The following is an 18101-nucleotide window of genomic DNA, read 5'->3' on the forward strand; positions in this document are numbered from 1 at the left end:
AGGGGTAGAGAAGGTAGCGGTGGGTTCTCCCCTGCCTGCTTCCCCCTCACCAACCTGTTCTCTCGTATACCTCGTCCACAGTATAACTGGCCCGAGGTATAACGCCACATCTCCCTCTTCAGTATACTAAAGCTTAATTTATATCTTCCTTTAAGGTCTCTTGTACCTTACAGCTGTTGGTTTGAGTGACTGTTGGCGTGACTGTTGGCTGGTGTCCCCGCCACGGTTACTACTGTATTCATCTTTAAAAGTGTTAGTTTTAGGAGGCTTAGAGCGAAGGTAATGAGACAATGTGAGAGTGAGTGCGGACTCCGGGGCTGGCCTTGGTGAACACGTCACAAGGCTGCAGCCATCACCACCGAGGCCAGCCCGGGATCGAACCCTGCGCCGGTGTGGTATGTGATCTCTCTCTCTCTCTCTCTCACACACTCACACACACACACGGACCTCGCGGCTGAGTGGACAGCGTTCAAGGGTCGTAATCCTAATGGCCAGAGTTCGGTTTCCGGTGGAGGCGGAATCAAATGGGCAGTTTCTTTCACGGATGCTCCTTTTCACCTAGCATTAAATATGTACCTGGGAGTTAAACAGCTGCTACGGGCTGCTTCCTGGGGATGTATGCGTGTGCGTGTGTTAGAGAGAAATATATGTAGTGGCAAAAAATAGTAAAAATAGATTGATTAGAAAGGCGGGGTCCAAGAGCTAATAGTTCGATTCTGCAGGCACAAATAGTAAATACACAAACACACACACATATGCAAATTTTATTATTGTATGGTCGGGCGACCGAGATTAGACAAGCACAAAAGGGATTGTCGGACTGTGTGTGTTTAGTTTTTGTGTGTGTGTGTGTGTTTAGTGTGAATGTCTTAGACACGGTGGCCCACACGTCACTGATGCACACACTGGGTAAGGAGGCAGGAGTGAGAGGAAAGGTGCTCCAGCGAACAGAGCAATACTTGTGTATCTCGACAAACGTTGTACTGAACGGGGTGAGAATAGCTTGAGCTACCTCATCCCTTTGTGTGTATTTTACCTCAATAAACTTATTTCAATTTCAATTTCAAGTGAAAACTAATTGTTCGATTTGTTGTTGTTTTAGATTCAGCTACTCTGAACAAGGTTCCAAGCAGCACGGGCTACGGCGAGCCCGTAGTACTTACCTGGCACAGGAGATGGGCCTTTATATGTTTGATGCTGGGAACAAGGGGCCGAACACAAGGTATCATATTGGAGAGGAAACCCTCTTGGAATCGGACAGAAAAAAAAAACATTACGAGTAATGTCGAAAACGAAGTTGGAGAAGGCCCAAAGGTACGCCATTATACCGGTCCCAGAGTTGAGAGGTATGGATTACGAGGAAAAACTTGTCTTAAACCTCTCGCCTTTGGAAGAAAAGAAACAGAAAACATGATCATTACATTCAAAATTCTCTGATAAACTGAGAGGTTGGACAAGGAGACTGTTGAGCATGGTTGGAGGAGGACCCCGGCGACACGGACGGTAGCTGCACGCCCTGAGGACCGCCTCCACGTGCACAACCTCGCACAGTAATCCACAACTTTATAGAAAGATTAAAGATTTGAGTAAAATGTTATTCTGTGCAATTTGTCAAGGTGGTGACGGAACCTTCCCTAAGGAATATAACTCTGACGAGGCGAGAGGCTCTGGTGCCAGGAGCACACGTCCTCACCATCACCACGCCCTGCCACCCACCTCACCATCACCACGCCCTGCCACCCACCTCACCATCACCACGCCCTGCCACCCACCTCACCATCACCACGCCCTGCCACCCACCTCACCATCACCACGCCCTGCCACCCACCTCACCATCACCACGCCCTGCCACCCACCTCACCATCACCACGCCCTGCCACCCACCTCACCATCACCACAGGGACTGGCCAGGTCATCTTCACACACACTTCACCACCAAAAAATTATCGCCCACAAAAAGCAGGTGCGGGAGTCGTCTCCGTGATCATGTGAGCGTCTCTCGTGTTGTCTACTTCCTCCCACACCAGTAAACAATACAGCGTAGATATACAATAAAGTTAAGGCTGTCACCATGATTCTCCAGCTCTACTATATCTCTTGGTAAAAGTTGATAAATGAAGGGCGAGGGGTTCCATGCTGGGGCTGTGTGCTCTAGGACAGGAAGCCAGCGGCTGGTCAAGGTCTCGTTCCCCCCCCACCCCACCCTCCCTCATAAATTTGTCCCGATATCCAGTTGGATTTGTATCCAGGGATCTCGCCTAGTGTGCGAATCTTCTCTGTCCTCATTCTCATTAGTTTACTGTTTGGATTAAAGTCCGACATCGTGTTATTACCAGGTCATCCGCCTGAGGTGGAGGCTCTTGTGTAACTGTGGTGGAGTGGTCCAGTGTGTTGTGGTGGGCAGGGGAACGTTTGGGCCAAATTAGGGAACTTTTTTTTTTAACCCCAACATAGAACATAATCTCTCCTAGCAATCGTAGGCCTAATATATATAGCATGTATGTGCTATACTAGGCCTAGTATAGCACAAACATATATTAGGCCAAGGATTGGTAGATCAGGTTATAATTTTTACTCTATTTCTTTTTCTAGACTATAACATTAAAAGTACAAAAGTGAACATTTTGGCGGCCATAACCTCATATTGATACTTTCCACCAAATACTTACAATAAGTAGTGTCATTTCGGGAGTTTGACTGGTTGAACACCTCGTGTCCCTGGCTGGTTGAACACCTCGTGTCCCTGGCTGGTTGAACACCTCGTGTCCCTGGCTGGTTGAACACCTCGTGTCCCTGGCTGGTTGAACACCTCGTGTCCCTGGCTGGTTGAACACCTCGTGTCCCTGGCTGGTTGAACACCTCGTGTCCCTGGCTGGTTGAACACCGTCTGAGCCACCTGAGCACAGCTGGTGGACCTGACCCTCACACGTACAGAGGTGTTTAGCTTCACTTTATAATAAGGAGTGAAAGTTACTTACCAAGTGTGGATACGTCAACAGTAGGAATATATTAACCAAGAGGAAGCGCTGCCGTAAGAGAGGGATCAGGGACTGAAGACGCAGCCAAGGCCACCAAAGACAATATCAAACATAAGAGCGTCAACAACTAACCTTTTTCTTATAATTGAACAAACGTCAAATTTGAAGTGTTTTTTCCCTAACCAGAAATGTAGGCAGCTCAACTAACACATTGATGTGTTGTGTGTGTTCCATATTGTGTGTGTGTTAAGAAAGAGCCTCAAAATTCAAAATCAAATTCAAATGTTTATTCAGGTAAAGTACATACAAGAGGTGATACAAATATTGATGTAGAGCTAGTACATACAATGCCTAAAGTCACTATTACGCAAAGCGTTTCGGGCTGAATTGCCTCGGTGTTGCTGGCTTTTGTTTTCACTAAATCTGACGCTGTGATGGCGGCAATTTACGATGCATTAAGCGTGAGGACAGGTGCAGGAAAATAGTTCAGTGTGTTGGTAGTTGTTCTCCAGACTGCGCAGTGTGGCCATGTTGGTGGGGTGTGGTGGAGCCCCGGGCCACCCCTCCACCTCCGCTCCCTCCACAAACATGCGGCCCTTGACCTCCAGTTCATTGTAATTGTTGAACTTGTTTCACAAGACGAGCGACAGTACCAGGCTCTTCCTGCTCCACGTCGGGATAAAGTCTCTCCTGCTTTAACAGTTCGTAATGATCTTTAGCTCTTCAATAATCAGCCAGTGAAAAGTTATGTACTTCTGTTACAGTTGTATACTGTATACCGGCCGTATACTGTATACCGGCCGTATACTGTATACTGGCCGTATACTGTATACTGGCCGTATACTGTATACTGGCCGTATACTGTATACTGGCCGTATACTGTATACTGGCCGTATACTGTATACTGGCCGTATACAGTATACTGGCCGTATACTGTATACTGGCCGTATACTGTATACTGGCCGTATACAGTATACTGGCCGTATACTGTATACTGGCCGTATACTGTATACCGGCCGTATACTGTATACTGGCCGTATACTGTATACTGGCCGTATACAGTATACTGGCCGTATACTGTATACCGGCCGTATACTGTATACCGGCCGTATACTGTATACTGGCCGTATACTGTATACTGGCCGTATACAGTATACTGGCCGTATACTGTATACTGGCCGTATACTGTATACTGGCCGTATACTGGCCGTATACTGTATACTGGCCGTATACTGTATACCGGCCGTATACTGTATACTGGCCGTATACTGTATACTGGCCGTATACAGTATACTGGCCGTATACTGTATACTGGCCGTATACTGTATACTGGCCGTATACATCACACAACTGCTCGCTCTACCAATTAATACAATATTATTCTGTGTTTTCAAATTATCGTTGTGGTCTACGGAAGCGGGTTCTTGTTTGAACATTTTGAAATGTGTGTGTTTAGTCGGAGGCGTTACCAAGTATTCATTGGTTACTGTATGTTACTCATTAGTGTTTGGTTTATTCTTTTTATAATGTGTGACAGATCTTGGCTCATTTAGGGCATTATTATGGTTTACCAGTCATGGGGGAATGTCACTCTTCCTGTAGCATAGAACCTTAACACCTGGTGGCAGATGTGCACACAGACAGAATCGTCTTTTTTCTAGAATAGACTTAAGCAAATTTAAGTGCGCCCGCGCGCGCGCGCACACGCACACACACACACACACACACACACACACACACACACACACACACACACACACACACACACACACACACACACACACACACACACACAGTGAAAACCTGTGACAATTCAAGAAAGAGACCTGGGAGTGGACGTAACACCCAATCTAACTCCTGAGGCACATATAAATAAGATAACGACAGCAGCTCTACACTGGCAAAAGTTAGAACATCATTCAGAAACCTAAGTACGGAAGCATTTAGGGCACTTTACACTGCCTACGTGAGGCCAGTCTTAGAGTATGCCGCCCCATCATGGAGTCCCCACCTGAAGAAAAGCCCCCACCAAGAGTCAATGCTCAATCCTGCAGGCACAAATAGGTGAGTACAGTTCACTGTATAACAAATACCATAGTGTATAATAAATCACTGGCAACAGGTGAACTGTCAAAAATTTGGAAGACGGCTAATGTAGTCGCGATATACAAGAGGACAGGAGGCATTGAACTGCAGGCCAGTGTCCCTAACTTGCATACCATGCAAGTTGATGGAGAAGATTGTGCGAAAAAAACTAGTGGAACATCTGGAGCGAAAGAACTTTGTGACACAACATCAACGTGGGTTGACAATCATACCTTACAGGATTAATTGAATTCTACGACCAGGCAACAAAATTCGGGCAAGGAGAGGGGTGGGCAGACTGCATATTTTTGGATTGCCAGAAAGCCTTTGAAACGGTACCACACAAGAGACTTTTGCAAAAGCTGGAGAAGCAGGCAGGAGTGAAAGGGACGGTACTCCATTGGATACGGGAGTACCTAAGCAACAGAAGACAGCGAGTCACTGTGCGGGGTGAGGCCTCAGATTGGCGAGACGTCACCAGTGGAGTCCCGCAGGGTTCAGTCCTTGGACCTATACTGTTTCTGATATATGTAAATGATCTCCCAGAGGGTATAGAATCGTTCCCTCTCAATGTTTGCCGATGATGCAAAAATTATGAGGAGGGTTAAGACGGAGGAAGACAGTATGAGGCTACAGATGACCTAGTCAAACTGAATGAATGGTTCAACAAATGGCTACTAAAGTTCAACCCGAGTAAATGTAAGGTAATGAAACTAGGCGGTGGAAACAGGAGGCCAGACATAGGATACCGAATGGGAGATGAAGTACTTTATGAAACGGACAGAGAGAAAGATCTAGGAGTTGATATCACACCAACCCTGTCTCCTGAAGCCCACATAAAACGAATAACATCTGCGGCGTATGCAAGGCTGGCTAACATCAGAACTGCCTTCAGGAACCTGTGCAAGGAATCATTCAGAACCTTGTATGCCACATATGTAAGAGCAATCCTGGAGTATGCGGCCCCAGCTTGGAGCCCGTACCTTGTCAAGCACAGGACTAAGCTTGAAAAAGTTCAGAGGTATGCCACTAGGCTAGTACCAGAACTAAGAGGCATGAGTTACGAAGAAAGGCTGCGTGAAATGCACGTTACGACACTGAAAGACAGAAGAGTAAGGGGAGACATGATCACTACCTACAAAATTCTCAGAGGAATTGACAGGGTAGATAAAGCTAAACTGTTTAACACGGGTGGAACGCAAACAAGGGGACACAGGTGGAGACTGAGTACCCAAATGAGCCACAGGGACGTTAGAACTTTTTCAGTGACAGAGTAGTTAACAGGTGGAATGCATTAGGCAGTGATGTGGTGGAGGCTGACTCCATACACAGTTTCAAATGTAGATATGATAGAGCCCAGTAGGCTCAGGAATCTGTACACCAGTTGATTGACAGTTGAGAGGCGGGACCAAAGAGCCAGAGCTCAACCCCCGCAAGAACAACTAGGTGAGTACACACGCAGCCGGAAAGAAAAATAAGTTGGTTAGTTAGTCCAAGAGCTAATAGCTCGATTCTGCAAGCACAAATAGTAAATACACACAGACACACACACACACACACACACACACACACACACACACACACACACACACACACACACACACACACACACACACACACACACACACACACAACTACTGGGAAGCATGATCTCCCTCGGGCAGCATTACCTCCCTCCTATACACATATAGGAAGAGGTAATGGCTTTTCAGACGATGTTTGGGGGATGTGGCTTGTGTTGTCCCTCCAGCTCGACGACACCTTCAGTGACGCACTGTTCTGTGTTCCCCGGTTATCCAGTCTTGTCTATTGTTCACAAATCTTTCATAAAGAATATCAAATGCTGCTTGAAAATGTAAGATTGTTTACCCAATATTCCCGTTGCTGCTCCAGTTAGGGTGAGACATATGGGCAAGTCTCCTTACACCCGTTGCCTCTGTTCACCCAGCAGTGATTAGGAACTTGGGCGTTAGTCGGCTGTTGTGGGTGGCATTCTGGGGACTGGTCAAGTGCTGCATGTATCAGGTATACTCCAACTTCCCACAAATGCCACAAGGTAAAGACACTATCGCCGCAAGGTAGACACACTATCGCCGCAAGGTAGACACACTATCGCCGCAAGGTAGACACACTATCGCCGCAAGGTAGACACACTATCGCCGCAAGGTAAAGACAATAAGTGTGTGGACCGGAAGGTCCCAAAGTCCAAGGGTTCACGCCCGAACACGGTAACTACTGCTTCACGGGACCTTGGCGTGGAACTCTTATGTTCGTCTGGCATGACTACGCTCTTAATCCATGTTTCCCTTCTGGAGTGTATTCTCTCCAGGTGCGCCATCATTCTCATCCTCATTACTTCAACACTTTGGAAGGAATGTATGGGGATGGTTGTGGTGACTGTAATGGTTGGTTGTGGTGGTAATGGTTGTGGTGGGGAGCCAGGGAGTGGAGACACTGACAGAGTAGCAGGGTTGGCTGGGTGCCCGGGATATAGGCCATCACCAACAACACCAGTATCTCCCCACCACCGACGCATCTGGGTCCCCCACCTTCCCCAGCCCTACCCAGTGGGTCCCAACAAGTGGGTCGCGGAACCCAACTTCTGAGTCCTTGTAATATATGAATCGTTGAGAATTAGTAAGTGGCGAGTATCCTGAATATGGAGTTGTCTAATTACTAAAGTGTGGCCTCCTTCCCTCCCACACTCCCCCGTCACGACCCCACAAGGCCCACAGGCCCGACGTACACAAAAAGCAGCTGAGGAGGACCAACTAATTATTTTGGCGCGTCTTGTTGCCGGTGTTGCGAGGGGAGCAAGGGAGGAGGGGGGTTGGGGGGGGGAGACAAAAGTAGGAGAAACATGGGGAGGAGGGAGGGGGAGGAAGAGCATGGGGCAAGGTAGACGAGGGGGTAGACATGGGGAAATGTGAGTTATGATAACAGGTGCACTCTCCGCTTTGCTCTTTGTGTTTTTGGTAGCTAAGCTTGCTTGGACGGTGTATGTATGTGTTTGTGTTTGGTAGTTAAGTTTCCTGACATTTTCACCTGTCACTTTCGTAGATGTGAATGTATAGTCTGAAGCTTATGTGAAGTAGTGTCAACAATTGGCTTAAGTATGTGTAATGTGTTATGTCCGTCCTTAATAGTTTGTGTGTGGACTGTGTTGACTTGGTTGTAGGAAGAGGTGGGAAGGAAGGAGCCACATGTGTATACCGGGCCAGGACCCACACACTACTACTGCTTGTTTAAAGAAATGAGTATCTTTTTCCTCGATCATGGCGGCTTAGTGGGTATTAAACAGGTTAAGAGCTCCGAGGCCCAACAAAGGCCATCTCGATAATAATAAGCTTGTTTATTAAATATAGACCGAGCCACCATGATAGAGATGAAGGGTACTGAGCTCTTAAGTGCACAAGTATGTGCTCTCACTCCCGGCCACTGAACTGTGCTCAGTCCAAGGTGTTGAGCTCCGGCACGAGTAGAACATAGTCACTCCGCACACTGCACCTTTGACTAGTTAAGGTAAAAATACAACATTAAATATGTTGAGAAGTATATTTGTGGTCAAAAACTTCTAGGATTACGCCTGAACATTTAGCCTCGTCTCCATAATGTTGTGTGTTGCCTGTGGAGGCAAGGCTTGGAGAGGACTTCTTCCTTGTCCTAGTCCATCTTGCTCTTCAGGAGACGGGTTCGGTGTGATATCTTTCTACCTGATTCTTGAAGGGTTTCATCTCCCATCTGGCACCTTGTGTGAGGCCTCTTCCCAGCATCCACCAGAGCCGAGTGCTCGTGTCGGCTGCGTCTGAACCGCTTGACTTGAGACTCTCCGCGGCGTGGTCCTTTCTTTTGATAAAGTTACGTCATTAAGTAAAGAGGCGCGATAGTTTATAAGTGTAGAGGAGGTAGAGGTGTGTGTAGTGTGCATGTTTCACTAGCGTGTGAAGCGAGTGCGGTGAGAGTGGCGGACTGCTTCACTAGTTACTGCGACTTGGTACACAGGTCCCACGCCATGACCATGACAACACAATGAAATAAAAACTGGACTAAGATGTGTAAGCACTCGCCACATTCTTCGCTGCACCACCACCACCACCACCACCACCAGGAGAACCACCATCACTCAGAGCAGCACCAGAACCAGGGGAACCACCCCAACCACTCAGAGCAGCACTAACACCACAAGATGCAGCAGCACAAGAAGCAGTAACAGCGCCACCGTCGGCACCCGGAGCATCAGCACAACCAGGAGCACCACACGCACCAGGAGCAGCAGCAGCCGCTGCCGCCGCACCAGAAGCAGCAACACCGGAAGCAGCAACAGCAACAACACTGGAAGCAGCAACACCGGAAGCACCAGCAGCAGCAACACCGAAAGCAGCAGCAACAACAGCAACACTAGCAGTAGCAACACCAGAAGCAGCAGTACGAACACCAGAAGCAGCAACACCGGAAGCAGTAACACCGGAAGCAGCAGCAACACCAGAAGCAGCAACACCGGAAGCAGCAGCAACACCAGAAGCAGCAACACCGGAAGCAGCAGCAACACCAGAAGCAGCAACACCGGAAGCAGCAGCAACACCAGAAGCAGCAACACCGGAAGCAGCAGCAACAACAGGAACACTAGCGCTAGTAGCAACACCAGAAGCAGCAACACCGGAAGCAGCAGCAACAGCAACACCAGAAGCAGCAGTACGAACACCGGAAGCAGCAACACCAGAAGCAGCAGCAGGAACATCAGAAGCAGCAACACCGGAAGCAGCAGCAGCAGCAGCATCAACACCAGAAACAGCAACAGGAACACCAAATGCAGCAACACCGGAAGCAGCAACAGAAACACCAGAAGCAGCAACAGCAACACCGGAAGCAGCAACACCGGAAGCTGCAGCAGCAGCACCACCATGCACAAGTAACACAAGCGTGGCGCTAGTGACCACTGAGGTGAGGGTTGAGCTGAGGGGTTGCCTGGGGGTCAGCAGGGAGGTGTCGGCTCCTGAGCACAGAGGGAAATCCCTTGGTTACAACACCCATTGGTTCGCGTCCCATTGACGAAATGTAGTTTTTATCTGTAGGTGGTAGGGGACGGGGTGGAGCAGGTGTGGTCGGGGGGAGGTGTGTGGAGAGGAAAGTGGGCCTGGTTAGAGAGGAGAGGATAAGTGGGACCAAAATGTGGTCGGGGGGAGAGGTTAGTGGGGTCAGGTGTGGGGTGCAGGGTGTCAGTGCTGGCCAGGAAGCAGCTTCCACGACGTGGATGAATTACCTTGAACGGGAAAGCCAGTTTTTCCTGCGGCACAATAGGAAGCTCCTCGCGTCAAACAGTCAGCCGCTCTTGACTCTGACATCACATATATTCTGCTACTTTATCTTCACGTTATTATCCGTTAAGGGCAACTATGAGAACCTCCAGGACGCCAACAAGCATGTATCACATGCTTGTTTGTTATATACATGCTTGTATGTTACCTTCCCTCTAACAACAAAACGCGCCGACTGATGGTGTCGAGCACCCGGGACGTGGCCTGGATGATGGTGGTGGACCCGGGTGACACAAATCACCTCTGGTAAACAGCGCTGCGAGCCATTGCGAGCATGAATATAATTCCCCATCAGCCAGGAGGAAGTGGGTGGCGGCCCCGGCCCACCATACCTGGCGGTGGGCAAGGCTGCACCCAGCATTTCCCCGGCCGTGCGTCTGGCCTCTCGGATAAGTACTTAAACGTCGTGCATATATTGATGGTTGGGCTCCTGTCTTAGTGGTACAGCCACCATCTCCAGACGGAGCACGTGGTTGTGTTGTGGTGGTGGCCGCTGCTGTGGTTAATGTGCCCATATTGCGGCGAGACTTCCTACCTCGTCACATCCTCCCTGTAGGTCTACTCAGAACATCCTCGGGTGTGGTGCCGGGAATCAGAAACTGAACGTTCCTCACATATGTGACTAACAAGTCCCGTTCATGTGTGCACATCACCTGGACCTCTGCACGGGCTCTTCGTCACCTCTTGCAGGGCCTCTCCATTCTTAAGCTGCTTCATACCTCCTTTGCCAGCTCGTCTTTTTTCGTTGCACACACGACTTTGTGGTTCCTTGCACTCCTGTCAGTTATCTGGGTGTCAAGGTTTCACTTAAAATCTTTCTCCCATCTACCTTTCTAAACATCTCATCCTTTTCTACTCTGTGAGTAGACATTTCCTCATATGTCATCTAAATCCTGAGACCACTAGTCTGTGGTCTTAAATTCTGTGCTTCTTTATGAAGAGTCTCTACGCATAGGTTTCGTAATTAAATACTGGTGTTGCGTGGGTACTGTACAAGTTTCCTTGTCCAAGTTCCTGAGTATGAGTGCTTGGCACACTCCGCTGAGTCGCGAGGTGTTGTGCTTGGCGTTATGCCTCGACCGTCCCCCGGCCGGCCCGTGTTCCTCTCCTGACTCGCGGAGCTGCCGCACGTTCATGGGTACGTGTCCTTCGAGTCGCCTCGGTAATGTTCCCAGACTCATCACCACATCTGCCCGAGTTAAACCCCCAGCGATACTTCTTGGGCTGTCGCTGCAGTTTCCAGGCCTGTCAGAGAGGATATAAGCATGCCTGGCCAGGAACCAGAGCAGCAGCCCTGGCCTATACTCTGCACCGCCTCACAAAAGTACAATAGGACAATAAATCACTAAAGGGAGAGTTGTTGCAACCTCCACCTTCCTCCCCACTCCCCTTCCGAGACGAGTCCAGCAACTCCGCCCCCTCACCCCGAGACCAGCCCAGGGCGTCCCCACCACCCCTGGCACAGACACTGGCTACACCTCCTTCACTATGCAGGATTCTAACCCCCCCCCCCTCCTTTGTTCTGTATACAGGACCGAGGAAGCCAATTTAGTGTGGAGGGAAGAACTTCCGTATTAGCTGAGTTAGGACCTGTGCTCTGGAGCCCAAAACTCCAGGCGTGGTGACTTTGGCTCTGGGGAAGCATGACGTGGTGCGACCTGTCCACAGGGAGGAGATCCACTCGGGGAATGGATTGGGAACGACTTCATAACTTGTACCATTATCACCATTCTATCCATGGTTTGGTTAGGTTTAGGTTACTTTAGGTTAAGATTTGGTTTAATTACGTTTGGTTACGTTAAAACGATGTATTATTGACGATAAACATGAAATACGGAATTCGAAAAGTATTTGAGTGTACCCTCGAATTCCGCTTACAGTATCAAATTCTTCAAAAGAACGATTTCAGCATACACTTTTATATTTTAAACCAACGATTTGTATTGCAATAAAATTGTAAACAGAGATCTTTCTCAAGTTATGACAAAGGTTTATTTGCCAGTTTACATGTAGACTATTCTGCATTCAGACCATCACAAATATCTAGATAACTATCCAGGTGGTTTGAGGCGGGTGAGTGGTGTCTCATGGTAATGGACTTGATCTGAGGACGGGTTTCTTGGTGACCCGGGCTCTGTGGGAGCGAGACGTGGTGACCCGGGCTCTGTGGGAGCGAGACGTGGTGACCCGGGCTCTGTGGGAGCGAGACGTGGTGACCCGGGCTCTGTGGGAGCGTGACGTGGTGACCCAGGCTCTGTGGGAGCGTGACGTGGTGACCCAGGCTCTGTGGGAGCGTGACGTGGTGACCCAGGCTCTGTGGGAGCGTGACGTGGTGACCCGGGCTCTGTGGGAGCGTGACGTGGTGACCCGGGCTCTGTGGGAGCGAGACGTGGTGACCCGGGCTCTGTGGGAGCGTGACGTGGTGACCCGGGCTCTGTGGGAGCGAGACGTGGTGACCCGGGCTCTGTGGGAGCGAGACGTGGTGACCCGGGCTCTGTGGGAGCGTGACGTGGTGACCCAGGCTCTGTGGGAGCGTGACGTGGTGACCCAGGCTCTGTGGGAGCGTGACGTGGTGACCCAGGCTCTGTGGGAGCGTGACGTGGTGACCCGGGCTCTGTGGGAGCGAGACGTGGTGACCCGGGCTCTGTGGGAGCGAGACGTGGTGACCCGGGCTCTGTGGGAGCGTGACGTGGTGACCCAGGCTCTGTGGGAGCGTGACGTGGTGACCCAGGCTCTGTGGGAGCGTGACGTGGTGACCCAGGCTCTGTGGGAGCGTGACGTGGTGACCCGGGCTCTGTGGGAGCGTGACGTGGTGACCCGGGCTCTGTGGGAGCGAGACGTGGTGACCCGGGCTCTGTGGGAGCGTGACGTGGTGACCCAGGCTCTGTGGGAGCGTGACGTGGTGACCCGGGCTCTGTGGGAGCGTGACGTGGTGACCCGGGCTCTGTGGGAGCGAGACGTGGTGACCCGGGCTCTGTGGGAGCGAGACGTGGTGACCCGAGCTCTGTGGGAGCGAGACGTGGTGACCCGGGCTCTGTGGGAGCGAGACGTGGTGACCCGGGCTCTGTGGGAGCGAGACGTGGTGACCCGGGCTCTGTGGGAGCGAGACGTGGTGACCCGGGCTCTGTGGGAGCGAGACGTGGTGACCCGGGCTCTGTGGGAGCGAGACGTGGTGACCCGGGCTCTGTGGGAGCGAGACGTGGTGACCCGGGCTCTGTGGGAGCGTGACCTGGGACACTAGGGATCATTACCAGTGTGAGATGATGTATATAAAGTTTACCAGAGAACCACAAACACTGTTAGCCTCGATAGGGACACGAAGCCGGCGGCTTATCAAAGGGCTCACCCCTAATTTTTTCCTCATTTTATCCAGCTGGATTTTGAACTGCAGCAATGTATTGTACCCAGGCAATTACTGCTTCGGTGGATAGGCGGTTCCGGGGGTTTATTCCCTATTGGCGAAAAAGCATCTGTTTTCTGTCCTACATTGTGGCTACACAAGTTTCGATAAGATCAGCCTAGTCATGTCTGGTTTGTTGTTGTTAGTCCTGAGGCCGTCGAGCGTTAGGAACGATCTTGATGATGCCTAGCCCCTCAAAATATTTATATTACATGTATGTTAACCTAGACACGATCAGAGGCTGTCTCCCAGTGTGGTCAGTAGGGACGAGCCTGGCAGCCGTGTGAGGTGTGGCCGCGCACCACGGTCCCTCACTATCTCTTTGACGTCTATAGTGTGGTTGGCACTATCTTGAAGGTGTGTACGTGTCACTTTCGCCTATAGTGTAATATCTCTTGGTATGCGGGTTTGGACCCCTGGGCTGAGGGCTTGGACCCCTGGGCTGAGGGCTTGGACCCCTGGGCTGAGGGCTTGGACCCCTGGGCTGAGGGCTTGGACCCCTGGGATGTCTCTTCGCACATGGAACACCGAACCTTACACACTCTCTGATATATTGTTTAATCAATAGAGATTCACTAATAAAGCTTATAATTGTATATGTTATCAAAAAGTCATAGATAAAGTAGTTCTTACGTTTTAGTCACAGAGATTAGATATTAGTAAAGTAAAGTTCATTTTATTCAGGAAAGTACATAAATAGTCGATTTACAAACATAATATTGGATTTATAGATTGAGCTAGTACATACAATACCTAAAGCCACTAGTACGCATAGCGTTTCGGGCATATTATTGAGAGGAAAGATATTTATATTTAAACAATTTTTTTTTTTTTACCGACGCTCTCCCTATTGATGAGAACTACAACCTAATGAAGATAAATGTTAATTTTATGTAGATACTGTAATAAACGAAAGTTTTTAATGTCATCAGAGAAGCAGAAATATAGGCAAATTTTAAATCCCTTGTCATAAATATAACTGAAGTGAAAGCAAAGATATATGCATTTTGATAGTTACAAAGACAGCTCTTTAACACGGGTGGAACACGAACAAGGGGAACTTAGTACCCAAATGAGCCACAGAGATATTAGAAAGAATTTTTTCAGTGTCAGAGTAGTTAACAAATGGAATGTATTAAGCAGTAATGTGGTGGAGGCTGACTCCATACACAATTTCAAATGTAGATGTGATGGAGCCCAATAGGCTCAGGAACCTGTACACCTGTTGATTGACGGTTGAGAGTCGGGACCAAAGAACCAAAGCTCAACCCCTGCAAGCACAAATTAGGTGAGTACAACTAGGTGAATACAGCTGAGGGGCGGGACCAAACAGCTGAAGCTCAATTCCCTACGCATAACTAGGCGAGTCCATAGGAATTACCGTTTGTCCTGGCGCCATCTATGTTTTGACAGCAGTACTACTAATATTCCCACGTTATGTGATGATCGCTATACGGGTGTTGCGGTCAGTTGCTCTTCTATATATGTTTATGGACAACGTAGGTGATTTGAGGCAATTTGCGGCCAGAGTGAAATAGTATCCACGCGGTGAGTGATGGAGGAGGATATATACTGCTGTGTACTCGACCAGCGGGTGAGAGGTAATTTACATCGAACAATTATGGGGAATAGATGGGTTATTTTAAGCGTAGAATGTCAGGTAACCGGTAACTACACAGATGGGGTAGTGTTTTTTTAAGTCTTTATTTACTAAAGTGGAACATTACATTATGCCTTTAGCTGAACAAGTCGACTGGTGGGGGAACATAAGAACATAAGAACATAAGAACAAAGGTAACTGCAGAAGGCCAATTGGCCCATACGAGGCAGCTCCTATTCTATAACCACCCAATCCCACTCATATACTTGTCCAACCCGTGCTTGAAACAATCGAGGGACCCCACCTCCACAATGTTACGCGGCAATTGGTTCCACAAATCAACAACCCTGTTACTGAACCAGTATTTACCCAAGTCTTTCCTAAATCTAAACTTATCCAATTTATATCCATTGTTTCGTGTTCTGTCCTGTGTTGATACTTTTAATACCCTATTAATATCCCCCCGGTTATGTCCATTCATCCACTTGTAAACCTCTATCATGTCACCCCTAACTCTTCGCCTTTCCAGTGAATGTAACTTAAGCTTTGTTAATCTTTCTTCATATGAAAGATTTCTAATTTGGGGAATTAACTTAGTCATCCTACGCTGGACACGTTCAAGTGAATTTATATCCATTCTATAATATGGCGACCAAAACTGAACTGCATAATCTAAATGGGGCCTAACTAGAGCAAGATATAGCTTGAGAACCACACCAGGTGTCTTGTTACTAACGCTGCGATTAATAAATCCAAGTGTCCGATTTGCCTTATTACGAACATTTATGCATTGATCCTTTTGTTTTAAATTCTTACTAATCATAACTCCCAGATCCCTTTCGCAATCCGACTTCGCAATCACAACACCATCTAGCTCGTATCTTGTAACTCTATCATCATTACCTAACCTCAGAACTTTACATTTATCAGCATTAAACTGCATCTGCCAATCCTTTGACCATTAGACGGGAAGTAGACGGGTTTTATGAAAGTATTTTACCTAAATATTTGTATTTGGTTAACTAGTTCAGCCGTTACCAGGGAGGGTGTTCCTTTAATCTAATCTAAAAATTCTAGCCGGACAAAGTGATTAAATAAAGAAATTGAATAGAACGAAGTGGTTTGCCAGGGTGCTTAACATTTAGTTTAGTTCACTTACTATGCAGCCCATGCTTAAAGAATGCAAGTTTATCATATTGAATTTACCGTAGTTTTACTGCATTTAATATACCGTTTTTACCCTATTTAATTATGTCGGGTAAAGGCCGGTCGTGGAAAGTTCCTAATATAGCAAGTTTTAAAGGAAAAGTTTGAGTTAACTTTAACGCTTAAGTTAGTGACCAATTAGCTTAGTCTATTGTGAGGAAAGTTACTAGAATCTAACATTGCAAGTGCCATTTCTCTACTCTTTTTGAGAAACATGACTAGATACATGAATCGCATAGTTTTATTACTAAATGTTCATGGATTAGGTTGCATAGTTGAGGAAATGGTGATAAGGTTTGTGATTTTGTGTACCTTGACTTCAGCAGAGATTTTGATAGTGGCGCAAAATTGATAGGGGCTCGGATCATTGGGAATGCTGACTGAAGTTGATTAGGTCATGGCTATGCCAAAGGAAATTAGTATAAATGGGGTTAAGTTGGGAGAAGTGTTGTAAGTAGTGCCTAAAAGCTCTCCTTGGACCTCGGTTATTCGCAAGATTATGGTTTAGACTGCAATAGTTGCAGAATTGGCAAATAAAAAATACTGATGCCCTATATAGTTTTGAAATGGTTAAGACTACCAGATGCAGTTTAATGCTGACAAATGTAAGGTTTGGGGGCTAGGTAAAGATGAGATAGATGGTGTAGATTGTTAAGAGTATTAAATTTTTTGCAGGTGGTAAATTCTCCCCGAGCTGACATGCAGTGAGGAACGTGGAAAGCTTCCTGAATTGGCACATGGTATGCCTCCCTTTCAAACCAGCAGCTGGCACAAATGTTCCAGCTAACATCAGAATAGTGGATGAAGCCCACACTAAAATGTAAGTGGTACAGTAAATGGACACCCCCCCCCCCAACCTCCCTTTTGACACTGAACAGTTGGGAGGAAGGGATGGGGGGGGGAGAAAGTGTGGCTTATAGTTCTATTGCTATAGAATCTTTTGCCATAAGCCAGTGCCTATTGGCACTTGCTATTCAGAATCTCCCCCTTACATAGTTTGGCTTTAAATCTGAAAATAATTTTTTGAAATATTTTTCAGGTGAAAGTGATTATGATGCATGGACTGGCTTGGAGTGAGGCTCCTTTACTGTGCAAAAGGAAATCTACAAAAGTGGGTGAGTTTGAATTTGATGTTTTAGCTATATCAATGACCTAATCTTAATTCTCTTATCTAGTCCATTTATAGGTGTGTAACCATGTCCTACTGTTACAACCCACAGGGGATGATGCAGTTTGTACTGATCCTACCCCATTTCATAAAAGGGGACCAGGCAGTCTTGCAGATTTCCCTGGCTTGGCTTTTTCAGGGCTTTGCTCTACTACCCATCTAATAGATGGACTAGATTTGCATAGGTTTAGGGACCCTTAACAATGGTTACGTTGTTAATTTGCACAGGGCTTGTTTGCTGAATGGGTGGATGCATCTAAAACTTTAGTGCCTGGCATGCATTGTACAGTGCTTTCAGTAAAGCATATGTACAATGTGTTGATGGCACTAAAGTGGTGGATGTAATGCA

General features: G+C 47.8%; 1 protein-coding gene across 2 annotated transcripts in view; it reads left to right on the top strand.

Annotated features, from left to right (window-relative positions):
* LOC138349470 (protein-lysine N-methyltransferase EEF2KMT-like) overlaps positions 1-18101 on the top strand; it is a 45530-nt gene that overhangs the window by 27232 nt on the left and 197 nt on the right. Inside the window, exons 7-8 of one of the 2 annotated variants that reach the window (XM_069302502.1) lie at positions 17260-17404; positions 17624-17699. The gene's annotated coding sequence lies outside the window, so the exon portion shown is untranslated. Of the gene's footprint in view, positions 1-1102; positions 1557-17259; positions 17405-17623; positions 17700-18101 lie in introns of those variants that run through there. The other variant, XM_069302503.1, reaches the window with a different exon arrangement.

The sequence above is a fragment of the Procambarus clarkii genome, chromosome 48, assembly GCF_040958095.1.
Source record: "Procambarus clarkii isolate CNS0578487 chromosome 48, FALCON_Pclarkii_2.0, whole genome shotgun sequence".
In the NCBI taxonomy this organism is placed as follows: Eukaryota; Metazoa; Arthropoda; class Malacostraca; order Decapoda; family Cambaridae; genus Procambarus; species Procambarus clarkii.